We start from the raw sequence: 14,114 nt of genomic DNA, 5'->3' as shown, positions 1-14,114 counted from the left end.
TCCCCAGAAAGGCTTGCCTGGCACCTTTTTTGGGTGGTCCTATCAGCATAAGGATGAAGACATGCTCATTTTCTAGGGATTTTTTTAAAAAAATATCTGTTGTATATTTTCAGTAGCGATGTGGTTTCCTTCTCTGACACTGAAATTTTTATGTTGAATTTTCATGTTGAGATTTCTATCAGAATTGAAGAATGGCAGATGAAGATGATGGACTATATGGAACTTCCTGAACTGACCGGGAGACTCCGAGACCAGAGAGAAGAGACAGTGGAAGAAGATTGGAAGAAGTTTAAGGTATATTTGAAAAAATATGTTAATATTTATATCTTAGAATAGCTTTGGAAGTGGCTGTAGGCGGAGGGTTAGAAGTAGAAGATAGTGTATTTTATAAGTGATAAAATGTGAAGTTTTTTATGGTTAAAGTAAGTGTGATTTTAAAAAAAATGATAGTTAGAAATTATGATTTCTATGTAAACTGTAAGTGTAATGTAATGTAATGTAAAATGTGTAAAACTGTAACTATAATGTAATGTAACTGTAATGTAATGTAACTGTAATGTAAAATGTAAACTGTACATAGTAAACAATTATGTAAACTGCTAAAGATGAAGTAAAATGAAAATCAGATAGGTGGGACTTGGGGAAGCCCACTTAACAATGTTTAGGAAAATAAGGATATGACAATTTGTTTGTATTGTTTGTATTGTTTGTGTTTTATATTTGTGTTATATAATGAATAAAGGGGGGGGGGATTCTATCAGGATGCTAAGCAGAGACCAGTGAAGGCCGTAGCCTGTGGAGAGTGCCTAGACCTGAGGCACCCCAGTCCTGAAACAGGTCACTGCTAGTGCAAAACCAACTTAATATCGAGGGGGGAAATTTAACCCACATTCTTCTTCCCAGACACTGAGGTCCAGCACCAAGGGCCTTCTGGTGGCTCCCTCCCTGCGAGATGTGAGGTTACAGAGAACCAGGCAGAGGGCCTTATTGGTGGTGGCGCCCACCCTGTGGAACACTCTCCCATCAGATGTCAGTGAAATAAACAACTATCTGACTTTTATGTTTATTTTTTTTCAAATGCTTTTTATTGAGATTTAAGAACACCAACACCAACCAACAAAAACATCAAATCTTATTACATATTACATATATCCTACTTTATGCTCCATAGAGCCATTGACTTCCGTCCTTCCCTTCCGCAAGTTTTCTTATTCCAATCTATTAGAAGACATCGAAAGGCAGCCCTGTTTAGGGAAATTTTAATGTTTGATGTTTTATTCTGTTTTTAATCTGTTGGGAGCCACCCATATTATTATTATTATTATTATTATTATTATTATTATTATTATTATTTGATGCTGGTTTGGCAAGCCAAGAGATGGCAGCATTTATAGCCAAGATGGATCCACAGTCAATACACAAAAGTAATACATTCATCACTGTGCTTTGACTGTCTTAACAAAACTGTATTGGTATTTTAAGAAGGGATGGGTAAAAATTGCATCAGCCACAGAGAACTGTTCATTTTTAATCAGCAGATGAAACGAGTCGGGTCAAAGATCCTCATTGACTCCAGCCACTGAGTCCAGCCACCTGCACAGATTCTGGACAATGCATTAGACTTTCCCAAGTTTTTGCTAAATATTTGGCTGATTCTGCCCCCTGGTGGGGATATGTGGCTTTGGCTTATAATTCATTGGTTTCGGAAAGAAAAGCGTGGGGGGAACGCAGTCACGAACCAACTAAAAATATCCAATACATTACATCCGCAGCTTAAAAATCAGTTCAGGAGGAGGAGTAAGCGAAATAAATAATCTTCTATTTGGTGAAATCTCAGAGGGGGGGAGGTTGATCAATTTCCCAGATTTTTACTTCTTGAAATATGGCAACTTTATCTTCTGACTCCTTTTATGAGACATTTCCTCCTTTTGGGCAATGCAGATGTGGCCAATGTTCCTGAAGCTGACAGCTGCTGAACCAGGGTTCAGTGAGTTTGGCACCGCGCATGGAGAATCAACATGATATCTGGCTCCATCTTTAAGTGAGAAAGAAAAAGCGCTTAAGATAATATGCCCCAAATACAGAGGACAATCCACACAGCACCCCTGATTAATTAGCATGTTGCAGAAAGAGCTGCATGTTGGACATTGCCTTTTGCACACACATATTGTCTCTTCTGGCAGTTCTGAGAGAACAGTTGTTCTCCTCGTATCTAAAATTATCCTTCCCAGCAAAAACAAATACAGATAAGCCCTGTGTGTGTGGTGACATAAAGGGTAATTTAGTCCTCAAGCTAAGGGGGCCCAGGATTCTGTAAATGCTTTGAAAATCTGCTCAGGTTTTCCCTCTAACAATGCGATTCATGTTGTCATTGGTGGGAGCAGGGGCTTTAAAAAAAATAATAAATCAGCAAATTAGAGGGGTTTTTAAAAAAAAATATTTGTATTGTAGAAATAATGAGACACGTCTTTAATCTGTTAGGATTTATCCAGATCTTTAATCTGTTAGGATTTATTAGAACTCCCTACAAGAAAACCCACTGGGATAAGAGAGCCAGTGTGGTGTAGTGGTTAAGAGCGGTAGTCTCATAATCTGGGGAACCGGGTTTGCGTCTCCGCTCCTCCACATGCAGCTGCTGGGTGACCTTGGGCCAGTCACACTTCTTTGAAGTCTCTCAGCCCCACTCACCTCACACAGTGTTTGTTGTGGGGGAGGAAGGGAAAGGAGAATGTTAGCCGCTTTGAGACTCCTGAAGGGGAGTGAAAGGCGGGATATCAAATCCAAACTCTTCTTCTTCTTCTTCTTATAACTAGATGTGAATGAGGTCAGGTCTTCTGCACCTTTCATAGCTGTGTAGAAGGCAGGTGTTCTGCAGGTGTAGCTAGCCACTCAGAGCCCAGCTGTGCCTGGTGAAATCCTTTTTCCGACAGAACTATGAAAGACCCAAGAGGTTTGTCGCCCTTGGCATACTCTGGATGCCATACAACAGAGGTAGGGTGATGCCCAAAGTCTGCGTTCCCTTCTTAGCAGCCTTCTTTAGGACCCTAAGGCAGGAGAGATCCAAATCAAAAGTGGGAAGAGAAACAAATTTAAACTTTGCTTTTCAGTAGACTTGTTTCTTTGCGCAGGCAAGCGAGAAGCACGGCCACCGTTTAATGACACATTCCAGCAAGGCAAAACGATGGTCAAGGGTGTGGATGACCATGCCGTATGAGGGACGGTTGAAGGAGCTGGGTATGTTTAGCCTGGGAAAGAGGAGGCTGGGAGGAGATATGATAGCCATCTTCAGATATCTCAAGGTCTGTCACTTGGAAAATGGAGAATGCTTGTTTGCTCCTCAAGACAGTAGGACTTCAAATGGCTCCAAGTTACAAGAAAGGAGATTTCAGCTGAACGTCAGGAAGGTATTTCTTATGATAGGAGCTGCTTGACAGTGGAACGATCTCCCTCAGGAGGTTGTGGACTCTCCTTCCTTGGAAGTTTTTAAGCAGAGGTAGGATGGCCATCTGTCATGGATGCTTTAGCTGAGATTCCTGCATTGCAGAGGGTTGAATTGGATGACCCTTGGGAGGCCAGAACACAGGCCTGGCCAGGACGGTCTTCCTGTTACAGTGGTACCTCGGATTACAGACACTTCAGGTTACAGACGCTTCAGGTAACAGACTCCGCTAACCCAGAAATAGTACCCCGGGTTAAGAACTTTGTTTCAGGATGAGAACAGAAATCATGCTCCGCAACCGCTGAAACCTGGAAGTAACCTGTTCCGGTACTTCCGGGTTTTGGCGGTCCGCAACCTGAAGTGTCTGTAACCTGAGGTATGACTGTAATCCTGTAGAAGTTAGGTCCCTATCTTCCTTAAAAGCCTTCTTACTCATGAATATGTGTGTGTGTGTGTGTTCAGTCCAATCCCTTTAGTTCATCATTTTAAAAACATCTGTTGGGAATGCCTATGTCCCCTGCACAGCTGTATTTCAAGGGATGCATTTACATGAGTCTGCAGCCTGCTGTGTAAAACAAGTTTAAAATATTGGGATCTGCCCTTGATAGATATGCAGCACAGTTAATTAAATATCACACTGGCTTTAGAAAAAAGGAAACACCAAAAGTGATGCCCGGGGGAGTTGCTCGGGCTCATTTCAGTGACCAGAAATTGACAGCTAAAAGACCTGCCAGAAATCGACAGCTAAAAGACCTGTTGCACACATTGTTTATTTCTCTTTGTTTATCATAAGCCTCATGCCTTGGGATCTTCTTCCCTTCGGCACATCTGAGTGCCACAAGCTAATATAATTTGGCAGAGATTTTATTCAAAAGTATTTTTGCTGCTGTCATCTCATTTCCTTTTGTGCTATAAAGTCACTGTTTCAGTTGATGTTTCGAATGGCAAGGTAAACAAAGAAATGCAGTCTGTAGGGGAAACGATGGGATTGAATTGTGAAGTGTTTTTTTTTATTGTAATAAAAGACTTGCTGAGAAAATTGCCTCTTGAATTGGTGGAAAGAGGTACCATTTAGCAATCCAGAGAAGAACTACAGGCATGGGGACCAAGATCAGAGTTTATAAATGGAGCAGAATGTTAGGGCCAAAAGAAGTTGAGCAGTTAACGTATACAACCAGTCACCATGCGCATTCAGCAGACCTCATGCAGAATGCATCCATGGAGAGGGAACTGTGCACATTTCCCGGTCAGTATGCACAATAACCAACAGGTATTGACGCGGGTGGCGCTGTGGGTTAAAGCCTCAGCGCCTAGGGCATGCCGATCGAAAGGTCGGCGGTTCGAATCCCCGCGGCGGGGTGCGCTCCCGCTGTTTGGTCCCAGCGCCTGCCAACTAGCAGTTTGAAAGCACTCTCGGGTGCAAGTAGATAAATAGGGACCGCTTACTAGCGGGAAGGTAAACGGCGTTTCCGTGTGCGGCTCTGGCTCGCCAGAGCAGCGATGTCACGCTGGCCACGTGACCCGGAAGTGTCTTCGGACAGCGCTGGCCCCCGGCCTCTTTGAGGGAGATGGGCGCACAACCCTAGAGTCTGTCAAGACTGGCCCGTACGGGCAGGGGTACCTTTACCTTTACCTTTATTGAGGATTTTGCATATATTGCCTGCATTATGCATATCTTGGCTGCATATATGCAATATACATATATTTAGATCAACTATTTGGGGCACCTTTTCCTAGTAATTTTCACAAACGATGAAAGTGGCTGAAATTTGTGGCTTAAATCCTTAAAATGCTGCTCACGAGACTCTTAATCCCAGGATTTCTCTGCTAGAAAAAAGGGTGCCTGTACTGAGTACCCAAAGACCCACTACCCAAGATCCTTGGTGACTCTGTGGACACTATATAGTTTTGTCACTAGCAAACCCTCCCAGTTTCCCTATTTTCCAGGGACAGTCCCGGATTTACAGAAGCCATCCCAGTTTCTGATTTGATCCCTGAATGTTCCACTTTTCATTAGGATGTCTCTATTTTCATCGGAGAAATTTGGGGGCCAAGGTGATAAGTAACTGTACAACCATCAGAAGACATCTTAAGGGAAGCTTTTTTAAAAAATGTTTTATTATGTTTTTATGTATGTTGGAAGCCACCCAGAGTGGCTGAGGCAACCCAGTCAGGTGAGTAGGGAATGAATGAATGTGTTGTTGTTGTTGTTGTTGTTGTTGTTGTCCTTATTATTATTATTTGGGTATAGTCACTAGGTGACACAGGACTTGGTTGCATTACGATGGACTCAGGACTTTCCTGCTGCTTTTCTGTTCTTGAAAGAGACAATCAAATACTTGCCCTGCTCCCTGACTAGTGTGTCCTCTGAGCTTTCCATCACACAGAGCAACAGTTCTAAAGCATGCTCATAAGCATTAAGTCTGCCCTTTGAAGACATTTTATTTTGAGTCACCGGCCATCAGACTATTAGCCAATCCAACTGGTGAGATTAGAGTCTTTCAGTGCTGAGTGTAGCTGCATCTTACAGCTTTGTGTCTCGCTCCTTGGTGCAAGGAGTGACCATTTAAAAAAAAACCTCCCCTGTGGAGGATGAGTGAGCAGCCAGCAAACTGCTGCTGTCATAGACTTGAATCAAATACCAGAGTGCATGTAAGCAGCATCTTTCTAACAAAGCGTTCACCTTTCTGGCCAAGTCCTTTTTAGCTCTGCTAAAGCAGCCTCTGATGAGAGCTCCTTTTAATGCATCTTCATCCGTACAGGATCTCTCCCTGCCTTTTTTGAAGGACTGGATTCCATGCCGATGCTTGAGTTTTAACACAGACATGAATTAAGCTTCAGCGTAACAGTCAGGGGTCCCTTTACCTTTTATGATGCAGCAAACTAGCATCCGCAACAAAACCTTATGCTCCCAAGCAAAAGGGCAAGAAGGGAGAGAAGTGGTATTTTAAGTCCAGCACATAAGCAGAAAATGGCAATCAGTGCTGCAAAAGCAGAGACATGGCTGCAAAACCTACATTATCAAGCTAAGCATATCAGCCCTGTGACTCTTTCCACTACTATACTGTAGCGTAAGCCTCTAATCCAGGTGAAGGATGCTATATTTGTTGACATGCAGAGGGCCGGGAGGCCAGCTAGCAAGCCCCAGCTGTGCCATCTCCTTCCATTGGCCTGTGCTCTGACGTAAATCAGTGACCTGGACTTGAGAAGCCAGGGCACACTATTAGCAGAATGTACTGTGCACACAGAATAGGCATGAGGCTTGTGAAGTCATACTTTACAGATTTATTAATCATAAATCAGGACAAAGAAACATGTTGTCTCTCTCTCATGTCAGTCTCAGAACAGCAAAAGCAAAAGCTATACACAAATGGAAGCTCCCAGCATACTGTGCTGGAATGTAAACAGACATGTGACACACAACATTTCCACATGCCTGTTCCTTAAGGCGGAATGGAAATGTCAACAGTATTTGTTCTTCCCACACCTACATATCACCAAATTAAAAACCATAAGGTATGTTCTTGTTAAAAATACAATAGGCAGACAAACACAAAAGGACTTCCAACGCAGTGTTGCAGTGTGGAATGTATCCTGCTCAGCATTCGGTAGCCCTTGACCACACTCGGTCCTCACTTGCCTCTTTGAGGGAGCGAGATTTTTTCTTTTAAGTATTTTTCTGTATTTTTGTAAATGGTCATAGCCTACTCCCACCTCCCTCTTGTCCATGGTTGGGCCTGCACTGTTCTAGTGACCTAAGCATTGGCACTTACCGCCTAAGCATCAGCAATGGGCTGGTGCTGCCATGACGGCCATGTTTGCTTGCTGATGGCCTGGTCTTGCCATCACAACCTTCACAGATGAGAACTGGATCAGGCCAAAGGCCCATCTAGTCCACTTCTCAGAGTGGTGAAGCAGATGCCCATGGGAAGTCCCCAAGCTGGACCTGAGCGCAACAGTACTCTCCCTGCCTGGGATTCCCATCAACTGCAACTCAGAGACGTACTGTCTCCAAGATGGAGGTAAGAATGGAGCCATTATGGCTAGTAGTCATTGCGACAAAGGCAAAGGCCCCTGACCCAGTGATCAGGCAGAGGCCATCCAGCCCCAAAATGCCTTTACCATGGGACATGCCCTGCATCTCCTAAGCTGGCCTCCTGCCCTCAGGTGTGGTAGAGGACACTGTTGTGCCTCAGACGTTGAAGTAGCCCAGCTGGCTTCTGTATGTGGAATGGTTATTGAAGGGGCGCCATATTGTCCTTCACCACAGGCAAAAAACCCCAAAAAGTCTGGAACAACCCTCACGTTTACTCAGAATGAAATTCCACCCTGTTCAGTGAGGGTTACCTCCAGTTAAGGTCTGAAGAACCCACCCATTTTGGTTTCCCTCCATTTCTCATTGTTCCAGGCTTAACTCTAGCTCACCACATTTCCACCAGTTTGATTTCTCTGTTTTTGAAACTCCTCATGAAAATCCATCAACATTTTTAGTGTGTATTTCTCCTTACAGGTACAATTTTGTGTGTGCAGATTTTGCTCGACACACATTTCAGCGAGGTAGTTTCCCTAATGAAAGGCATGTTTGCATTGCAGGTTATTTCATCCATACAGACATATGTGCACTTCTTTACTTTTTTGGCTGGAGAACTGCATCTCAAACTTTTTGAAAAGGGTGTGAGTGTTTCACTTCATGCATTGCGCCATGAAGATTAGGGTAGGATGACATTCAGGGATTTCACACCCATCCCTAAGTGAGCACAGAATTGCAGCCTTGGCACAACATAACACCAAGACTGGATATGTCAAAGATACCCATCCTTGCTTGCTTGCTTTTCAGGGAGGGGAAAAGTCAGTACTTTCAGCCAAGCAGATGATGAAATGGATGAGTCTTAATGCCATTTTTTTCTGTCTATTTGAGATCTATTTTTACCTCTGTCAAATGAACGCTTGCCAAGCTGTCTAGTACATTCTATACTGCCACCGTCTGGCCTTTGCCAAATATGTGCATTTCCTAAATCCTGGGTTACCTAAAAGAAAACAACGAAATTCTATGGGATTGTAAAGGCTTCCCATATGTCTATGGCTCCACTGTAGCACACCTGAAACCAAGCCCAAGCTCATGAAAGAAGTGAATATCTCTTTTATAGATGTGCTAGTTCCCCACACCGGTATTTATTTCCCCTTGTCCTCTTGTCAATCGCTATTTGCTCTGTGCATTTCACAGAAATACCGGGTGCTATTTCTGCATCCGAGGCCTAGAAGCAGTTTCATCAAAATTAAATGTTGCTTTGACTATTAAATGTAAAAAATAAATAAATAATAATAATTAAGGCAGACTAAGAATAGTCGGGACGCGGGTGGCGCTGTGGGTTAAAGCCTCAGCGCCTAGGGCTTGCCGATCGAAAGGTCGGCGGTTCGAATCCCCGCGGCGGGGTGCGCTCCCGCTGTTCGGTCCCAGTGCCTGCCAACCTAGCAGTTCGAAAGCACTCTCGGGTGCAAGTAGATAAATAGGGACCGCTTACTGGCGGGAAGGTAAACGGCGTTTCCGTGTGCTGCGCTGGCTCGCCAGAGCAGCGATGTCACGCTGGCCACGTGACCCGGAAGTGTCTTCGGACAGCGCTGGCCCTCGGCCTCTTTGAGTGAGATGGGCGCACAACCCTAGAGTCTGTCAAGACTGGCCCGTACGGGCAGGGGTACCTTTAAGAATAGTTTGATTTTTATAACAGGCATGCCAAATGTTCCATTTTGTTGTTATACAAGCAGTTTAAGGGTGCTAGCAAAACAGATGCCATCAAGGCCCCACCCACAAAGCCACTACAGAAGGAATCAGTTGTACAGTGGTACCTCAGGTTACATACGCTTCAGGTTACATATGCTTCAGGTTACAGACTCTGCTAATCCAGAAATAGTGCTTCAGGTTAAGAACTTTGCTTCAGGATGAGAACAGAAATCGGGCTCCAGTGGCGCAGCAGCAGGAGGAGGCTCCATTAGCTAAAGTGGTGCTTCAGGTTAAGAACAGTTTCAGGTTAAGTACGGACCTCCAGAACGAATTAAGTCCTTAACCTGAGGTACCACTGTAATTCACAGTTTGGTCAACCGTCTACAAAGCTGACAGACTCAGGACAAAACTAGTGCAGAAAGAGAGCAGGCAGAAGGACAATTATATTGCAGAGGAAATTCAATTCCCTGTATATCAGCCCATCTGCAAAGGTGATCAAGAGAGTCAGACTGCTTGGAGAAACTGGCAATGTTCCCTTATGTTACAACACGGATGGGAACCCTGTGGCCCCTCCAATGTTGTTGGGCTCCCAACAGCCCCAGCCATTGTGGTAAATGGTCAGGGATGATGGGAGTTGTAGTCCAACAATAGCGTTGTATGCAAATCCCCCTAATGTACACATCTTTGCAAAGCAATATTTCCTCATAAATTTCACTTACGTGTACATTTTTATGTGATCTTTTGCCCTAGCTTATGCATTTTTGGACACATTACTTGGCTGGAGAACTACACTGGAAAATTCAGAGAAGTGTGAATTTTGAAGGATGGCTTTGTTTCAGTTCACACATTATTTCAGAGAGAGTGAATTATTGGGTTTGCCTATAAATGTGATTAAATTTCTCCCACATCTTATAATTTGTGACCAATCATCAAAAAGCATACATTGATGGCATAAGAGGGGAAGTCATTATAGAGAAATATATTTTTCAGCCTCCCTTGTCTGATGTGGGTAGCCTCGCTGAAGGCAAGGAAACTATTCTACAACATGCAGTCTAAAAATTGTGTGGCAGATTTTATGGAGTATAAGTCTCCTGCAATATCCATGCAGTGCTCAACGCTGACACCAACATGTCCTTCGTTCCTTGTAAAATTCATGCTAAAAGCATCACAAGCTCAGCCACGTAGGAGTAACACTGCATGCTGCTGCATAGGAGGCCTAACAGTCCATTCCATCGCTCCACTGGCAGTGTGTGAATACCAGTGAATTCTGGCAACACAGACAAGGAACTGCTTTTGCAAGATGAGAATGGGCTCTGATCATATGATTGTAGCATTGGTTCTCTAAGGAAGCAATTTTCTTAGAGATAATTCTCGTACTATACAGAAGCAAGGCAAGGAAGCCTAGCATTAACTTAACAGAAAGAAGAATGGTTTCTATTTGCACCTTACACACCTTCACATGATGTCTAGGCAGCTAATTTCACCCCACTATTTAATTTATAATGGAAGAAATTGGCCTCTTAGCTAGCCACATCTTGGGCAGGTTAACTAGGGCAGCAGAACAGTTTTAACTAATAAATCTCAACTGGAAATTCTTTGTTGGTCTGCAACAAGCAGCATAAGATTTATAATTTTTGTATATTCACAGTGACTCTTTCTTAATGGAGCATAATTCTGAAATATCTATTTGCCTAATACAGTTCCTTTAATAATATTAATAAAGTTCAGTTTAAACTGTTTAGCTTTCTTCCAAGCTTGTAAGAGATTTCCACTTTTGCAATCAAAGAAACACTTCCTATTGCCACTATGTATGCCAGAATCAAGGGGCAGAAATCATGGAGAGTTGGAGGGGGTCTTGAGGGTCCTGCGATGCAGAAATCTCAACTAAAGCATCCATGACAGATGGTTATCCAACCTCTGCATGAAAACCTCCAGTGAAGGAGAATTCGTCACTTCCCAAGGGAGTCTGTTCTACTGTCCAACAGCTCTTACTGTCGGAAAGATATTCCTGATATTTAGTTGGAATCTCCTTTCTTGAAACTTGAATCCACGGGGTTTGTGTCCTAGTCTCTGGATTAGGAAAGAAAAAGCTTACTCCATCTTCTATGTGATAGTTCTTTAGATAGTGGTAGATGGCTATCATATCTCCTCTCAGTCTCCTCATTTCCAAGCTAAACATACCCAACTCCCTCAACCGATCCTCATAAGGCTTGGTTTCCAGACTTTGATCATCTTGAGCACCCTCCTCTGCAGACATTCCAGCTTGTCAATACCCTTCAATTGTGCTCCAGGTGTGGTGTAACCAAGGTGGAATAGAGCAGGACCTTTGATCAGGACACTCTACTGCTGTTAATGCAGCCTAAAATAGCATTATTATTATTTTTGCAGCTGCATCACACTGTTGTCTCTAGCTTGTGGTCTACAAAAACCTCTAAATCCTTTCCACATATACTACTGGTAAGCCAGGTGTCCCCCATCTTAAATTTCTGCAGCTGATTCTTCCTGCCTAAGTATAGAACCATACGTTTGTCCCTATGGAAATTAATTTTGTTTGTTTTGGCCCAATCCTTCAATCTGTTCAAGTCAGCCTTCTTGAATCCTGACTCTGTTGTCTTTATTAGCTCCCAGTTTGGTGTCATCTGCAAATTTCTTCATCCAAGTCATTTATAATGACATTGGACAACAACGGGCCCAGGACAGAACCCTGTGGCACCCCACTTGTCGCTTTTTTCCAAGATGACGAGGAACCATGGTCATTTATCAGTTTCAGGCAGGTTTAATGACCTTAAACTGGTCATCACATAGTAGTTCAGGATTTGCCAATACAGTGCTTGTGAACACCACAAAAAGGTGTCAGTAACTATCTCATCAAATTCCTACAATGAATGGGAGACGGTTTCCTCTTCCTGCTCAGTTCCAGTTTTCTCAATCTCTCCTACATATCCTTCAATTATGCTCACTTCCACGAGACTGGGAAAGCAGAATTTAAATGATGAGATATGACCGTTCTGAAGAAACTGATTTTGGCCATTTGAGCTAGCCAGTGCACTTGTACTAGGTTTGAACAAGACCCATTCAAACTGTTTTAGAATTACAAGCAAACCGCATGAGTTGGCATATCGACCCATTTCTTAATGTCAGCGAGTTGGAGGTGCGTAGTAGCAAAACCAACACAGGCATTGAAGAATCAGGGCTTACCCCCAAGTAAATGGCTAAAGGATTGCAGCCTAAATCAGGCCCAACTGATCATTCAGTATCACTAAAAAGCACATTTAAATTTAATCAACAAGATCCACTTATTAAAGGGGAGTTGATTGGTTAAAGGTGAAGCAACTAATCAGCTATCATTTACTAATAAAAAGCTGGGAGAGACATCAACAACTGACAGTGCAAGCCAAAACACATCTACTCAGAAGTAAGCTCCACTCGGTCCAATAGCACTTACTCCCAGGTAAGTGTGTAGAGCACTGCAGCCCTAATTTACTGACATAACCAGCTTGACAAACTCTTGCTTTATTTAGTTCTTCACAGCTCTAGTTCCTAATGTAGCTGAAAAGCTTCCGTCAGCTGTTGATGTAATACTGACCTCTACGTTTCCATGGTAGCTCTCATATTGCCATCTCTGTCAACAATCTGCTTCCAGTTCTAATTTGATCAGGCTCGTGCTATTAATAGAAAGATTCTGCAGGCAGCTATTCTATTCATCTTCTTTCAAATCCAAGGAATGGTTATTGCTGAAAATCAAATTTTGGCTAGCACCATTCTAGTCAGGTTTCAATAGCTCATTGTTGTTCTACTCTCAGGAACAATTCGCACTATCCTTGAAAAGGTTCCTGCTCTCCAGCCTTGTGTGTGTGTGTGTGTGTGTGTGTGTGTGTCTGTGGTTTTCTCCACCCGGGTTCAAACTGCCTCTTTCTCACTCTCTAGCTACACACTAACACACAGAGCTCTGACAAGCTCATTTCGGTTTGTCATCTAGGAACATCAACTGGCCATCAGGATCCATCAGTGTGAGGAAGATTTGACCCAACAAAGTTGTCCTGTTAGTACAAGAACTTCTGCCTGTACAATGGGACTCTCCTTGTGCAACTCCACCCCAAAATCTGTTCTGGGGAGTTCCCTCTGGAGCAGATTGAGGGGGGCGCCAGGAAGAGGAGATGGGTAGAGGGTTGGGAGAAGGTTAGAAGATTACAGAGAGGATAGGTGTGGCAGGTGATGCATGTAATTATACAGAACAGCCTGGTTTGTCTTGGTAAGGAACAGATAAAATGAATTGTATTATTTCCATGTTCTTTTTAAGGTTCTTTTTTATTTTACAGTGCATTTATGAGCAATTCTTTTTTTTTCTGGGGGTACTCAAAGCTACACAGTACTGACACTTCCCCCCCCCCCAAAATGTCAAAAGTGTGACACTTACTGTAACAATTTCATTGTGAGTACTGGCACGTTTTTCCTTTGGGGGGGGAAGCACTGCGTGTGTGTGTGTGTGTGTGTGTGTGTAATATTTTTGGCCTGCTTTGGAATCCCTTTGCCGATGAAGAGTGGGCTATATGTTCTGCAAATAAATAAAGAAAACAAATGGCCTCTCACATCTCTCTATCCTGTTTGTGTGCAGGAGAGATTGGGAGCAGCATTTTGCTGAATTCCTCCCAAAGTAGGAGAATTTCTGCGACCATTTTTCAAGATTGCCGCTCACCGCTCATGGAGGTAGCAGTTGGCGGAACATGGAATGGGCTCCCCTGTTGCATCTGTACTGTCCTGAGCTCCTCTCTGCCTTGCTTGCTCCTTCCCCTCTCCCTCTAGGTAACCAGCAGTGATGCACAGCCTTTGGAAGTCAGGTGAGCAGTGCTGCAATGCCCACATTGCCTCAAATATTGCAATGCCTGAACCACCATGTTGGCCACTCTTCTTTCCTAAGAGTGTTTGTGTGTTTGCTGCAGTGATGACAGCAATTGT

Source organism: Podarcis tiliguerta (assembly GCF_965153285.1).
Source record: "Podarcis tiliguerta genome assembly, chromosome: 6".
NCBI classification, from domain to species: Eukaryota; Metazoa; Chordata; class Lepidosauria; order Squamata; family Lacertidae; genus Podarcis; species Podarcis tiliguerta.
Note: the sequence above shows the minus strand (reverse complement) of the source record.